Genomic DNA, 5,359 nt, shown 5'->3' with positions numbered 1-5,359 from the left:
ATATTTTCACGACGTTGCAATCCTCTTTAAAATAATAATAATAAAAGCGGTTAAAAAGCACATAGACTAAAACATGTTGTAAAATCAGGTAAATAAGCCAAATATGACAGTTGAGCGACCGTGCTAAAACCACGGAACTCGGGAATGCCTAACACCTTCTCCCGGGTTAACAGAATTCCTTACTCGGATTTCTGGATCGCGGACTGTTAAACAGAGTCATAATTTCCTCGGTTCGGGATTCAACCGGTGACTTGGGACACCATTAATCTCCCAAGTGACGACTCTGAAATCTTAGTAATAAATCTCGTTCCGATTGTCCTTTAAGTGGAAAAACTCCTTTATGCCCTTGCGGGGTGTAAGAAAAAAGGAGGAGTGACAGCTCTGGCGACTCTGCTGGGGACAACAAACCCAGAACTTCGGTTCAGGGTTTGAGAATTCGAGCTTAGACATATTGTTGTATTTGGCTTTATCTGATTTTCATACATGTTTCCTGCTAAATATGCTAAATGCTTTACCGCTTTGATATTATCTGAACTGTATATAAACTGTGCCGAAACCCTTCTCTTCTCACCTCCAGGGATGTGCTTACTGGTCGAGACTCCCTATTCTGTAAGTGTCATACCTTACAATAAGAAAGAGGCTGGACAAGTTACTAAGCCGGACGATCCCGCGGGTCCCCGGTACGTAGCCCCCTCCTCGACTCGAGTTGTCCGCTTGGGTACACAGTCTAGAACCTATACCCAGGTTTTGAACCTAGAATAACTTGACTTCATGCCGGATCCCTAGTAGGAACGCTTATTTGCATCACACGCATCTTGACTTTGGGGACTCAACACAGGGGTTGGGTCCGTCTAGGACAGGTGTACCCGGAATAATGGACCATCCTAATGCATCCTACTTGTGCATTTATCTGTTTTTGACTCGCATGCTGACCGGATTTGAATGTCTGGAAAAATTGAAAAAAAACAAAAAGAGAAAAAGAGAAAATAGCAGTGTAGAGAGTTAATTACCTATACTAGAAAAACCAATGTCCAAGTAGTGCCGAAATGCTGCCGGATTTTTGAGAAAATGAAAGAAAAAGAAGAAAAGTAGTTTTTTTAGTTTGTTTTGTTTACCAATGGAAAGGAAGAACAAAAAAGAGTTTTATTTTCAAATTAGTTTGTTTATTTGCCACTGAAAAAGAAAATATAAAAAAGAATCTTGCTTTCAAAAATAGTGTATTTGCCAACAAAAACAAAAAGAATCTTGTTTTCAAAAAATAGTTAGGTCTATTTGACCGAACTACGCAGGTTTGATTCTCACCGGATGTGAGATACGTAGGCAACCCTCATCGGGTCCAACCTCCCCTTTTTCAAAAATAGCCAAAAATGCCAAATTTTTTTAATTTCGTCATGAATAAGTCGGGTGCCGCCATTCTTGTTTAAAATAAGCCGAATGTCCCCAAAAAGGGCGCCGGAAGGCTGGTTTTGCAAGAACAGCCACCCTGAGTCAATTTCAACGGTTAGCAGACACAACCTTAAAATCTTCTCCCCGAAGTGCTCAAAGGCCGTAACTGCAAAACCGGCCGTTTGTTTTAAAATTGGAAATTTGAACAAAAATAGTGTCATTTTTTCCTTTTAGGTCAAAATAAGTGATCAAATCACCTTAATAAATGTGCAGGATGAGCACGATTCAAAATAAGGAGAATATAGGCCCGCGGCGAGACCGAACGATGTCCCGCGAGCACCAGGAGCTTTAATGTATTCATGATTGTCTTTTGAGTCTGTATTTCCTTTTCTACCAGAGTTTGTCTTTTGAGTCTGTATTTCCTTTTCTACTAGAGTTGGTCATTTGAGTCTGTATTTCCTGGAGTCTATATTTCCTTTTCGTTAAAAGTCAGTCAGTTGATTGAGTCTGTATTTTCATTTAAAATGGAATAGGGATGGTGGAGTCTGTAGTTCTTTTCTGCATTAGAGTCTGAGTCTTATTTGCTATCAATAAAATTGAAATTCCCAAAAAATATTTTGCTTCTATTCTGCAAGAACTACGCTCGGTCTGATTCACGCGGGGTCATGATACGTAGGCAATCTCCATAGGATTCGACCGTAACTAAATGAAAAAAGGAAAAACGAGAAAAGAATGAAAGGAAAGAGGTGAAAAACAAGAAAGGAAAGAAAAATAAAATAGGGAAAAAGAAAAACAAAAAGAAACTAAGGAACCAAACAGAAGCAAACAAGAGAAAATAAAAAGGGAACAAAGGAAAGAAAAGAGCGGAAAAACAATTTTGAGGAAAGGAGCGAATAGGAACAAGGAAAAACCAAGGCAAAAAAAAAGAGGGAAAAAAAAGAGAGAAAAGCAAAAGAAAAGAGGGAAAGGCAAGAAACAAACAATGGAAAACACGAGGGAGGATTAAAGGAAAGGCTTGGTAAATAAAGCCGGGATGACGCATGCGACCGATCAAAAGCATAATAGGAACTATTAACTGCCTAGGTGCATTCACTCTCCAAATGTGCGGGTACCAATATGTTAAATGCCCTAACGCTAACGTGATGGTTTCATTTTGTCATGTCATTCCAGAGAGGTGGTTGGTTTGTGGTTTTAAAGTGGTAACTCTTCCTTACAACACAAGGACAAAGGCAATGGCAAACAACAATAGAACTGAGTGGGTTGCTACCGGTGCCCGAAAGCAACTGGTTGAACAGGACAACGGGTTGGTAGAAGAGGTAAAGATGTTGAGACAACACGTGGTAGACATGTATCGGGCATGGATGACTGGGAAGGCACCACCCCCGCCACCACCCCCGCCACCACCCCCGCCACCACCCAACCTCCTAGACGCTGTCCTTACCCAAACTCCAGACACAGCGCCAGACGATCCTCCACTCTCTCCATATTTACCTGCTTATCACAGCTTTCCCAGCCACCCTAGTGGCTCCATCACTCGTCGTCCAACTATCTTTTCCGAAAAGTGCCCTCCGGTCACATCCACAGTTCTCAACAATGAACACCCGCCCAAAGCTCATAACGCCCAATATTATCCCTCCGAGGTTGCTTACGATAAGGTGTTAAGAATGGGGGAGCTAGTAGAAGAGGGGCTGAAGTCTAGCAAGATCATGAGTTATTCTGCTTTAAAAGTCTCAACACAAGCAACTCAGAATGACACAGGAAGCTTGCTGGGTCAGAAGGAACACGATGATGTTGCCATGATTGTTTCAGAATCACGACATGGATCAAAGGGTCCACCTCACCAATATACCCAGCCTCAACTCTAACCCCAAACCTATCCCCGAGCTCCACACAATCCACCTCAGTATTATCCTCCGAACAATGTCCGATCATATGTCCAACCACCAGGTCACTCTCTATGGCGAGCGCCAGCACCGCATAATGCACTCTTGCCTTCGCAGCATTCTCGAGCACCCAACAACCCTAGAAAACAGGGGCAAGGAAGAGAACAAAGGCAAAGAAATAGTTTCACGCCAATTGGGGAGTCCTACACAAGTTTGTTTGGAAAGTTAAAGCATTCTGGCCTGATTGAGCCGCTCCTCGGCTATACTCCAGACCCATATGCAAAGGGCTTTGATCCTAATGTACGATGCATGTACCACTCTAATGTCCAAGGGCATAGCATTGAAGATTGTCGATCTTTGAAAAGGGAAATAGAAAGAATGATTCAAGATGGAGTAATTGTGATCAATGACAATGACTGGGAGCACGCAAATCCTCTTGGGAACTTGTTGAATGAAGTCGATAATATTGAAATTGGTGAAGGTTCCAGCAACATTGATGCGAAATGCAGTGGTTAAGATGTCATGCATGGTAATTGGGAAGACTCCATTTCTTGGTCAGCCGGAGTGGAGTTTGGTGGTTTATTTTTTTGTCATTTCAATTGTTCGGGTTATTTCAGGGTTGTAATCCGGATATTGTCTTGTGACTCAAACCCTTCTATCCTTTCTTTTTTGTCTTGTTTGTCTCGTCGTAGTAGCTTGTGTAGTGCTGTTCAAGGGTTGTAACTCTAGTCTAGTTTGCTTGTTTCGTTGTTTAAACCCTTTCACCGTCAGTCTAATGCAATTCTCTGTTTCCCGCCATTTCTAGTCATTTTATCTGGTTCCTTTCTCCTTTTGCAATTCTTTTTATGCTGGCTCTGGTGACATGACATGCACGCATAATTCTCCGCCTGGTTTTAAAAGTCAATTTAGTAATGAAGCAATAAAACAATGTTGAAGATGTAAGGACAGTAGAGGGATTTTGAAATCTCTTCGAGCCCAAATAGTGTGAAACTGGGTCAGACGGAACATAAAGAAATACTGTTGAAATGCATCATGCCACATCGGTTTTAGACCAAAGACAAGTTCGCCCCCGAGTCTACAGGGGCCGTTCATGGTACCGAAATTGTTGTCCAATGGCGCTAGGTAATTGACAAATGTAGAAAGCAAATGTGTGGATATGGTTAGTAATTCTGGTGCAATCAAAAGATGTTACGTATGTTTTCCCCATGTTTGTTTAATTGTGTAGTTTGTACTTGGCATGTTTTGGACATTGGAATGACGAAGGCATTTTGTTCTGCTATCCAAACACTTTACCCTTTGTTACCCCTTTGAGCCTCAGTTATTTTATTGCATACCCCTCTTTCGGAATCAATAATAAAGCTCATAAGCCCGAGCGGGGAAAGAAAGTGGAGAAACAAGATAAAAACAGTGAAAAAGGAAAAAGAAAAGANTGGTGGTTTATTTTTTTGTCATTTCAATTGTTCGGGTTATTTCAGGGTTGTAATCCGGATATTGTCTTGTGACTCAAACCCTTCTATCTTTTCATTTTACCTGGTTTGTTTAGTCGTAGTAGCTCGTTTAGTGTTGTCTAGGTTTGTTCAAGGGTTGTCACCCTAGTCCATTTTGTTTGTTTTGTTGTTTAAACCCTTTCACCGCTAGTCTAATGCAATTCTCTGTTTCCCGCCATTTCTAGTCATTTTATCTAGTTCCTTTCTCCTTTTGCAATTCTTTTCATGCTGGTTCTGGTGACATGACATGCACGCATAATTCTCAGCCTGGTTTTAAAAGTCAGTTTAGTAATGAAGCAATGAAACAATGTTGAAGATGTAAGGACATTCGAGGGAAATACGTAAGGGCATTTTGCGATCACTTGGAGCCCAAATTATGTGAAACTGGGGCAAATGGAACATAAAGAAATACTGTTGAAATGCATCATGCCACACCAGTTTGAAGCCAAAGGCAAGTTTGCCCCAAGTCTACAGGGGCCGTTCGTGGTACCGAGATTGTTGTCCAATGGTGCTGGGTAATTGACAAATGTAGAAGGAAAATGTGTGGATATGGTTAGTAATTCTGGTGCAATCAAAAGATGTTACGTATGCTTGTTTAATTGT

The sequence above is a fragment of the Nicotiana attenuata genome, unplaced genomic scaffold, assembly GCF_001879085.1.
Source record: "Nicotiana attenuata strain UT unplaced genomic scaffold, NIATTr2, whole genome shotgun sequence".
NCBI lineage: Eukaryota > Viridiplantae > Streptophyta > Magnoliopsida > Solanales > Solanaceae > Nicotiana > Nicotiana attenuata.
This window is presented reverse-complemented; position numbering follows the sequence as displayed.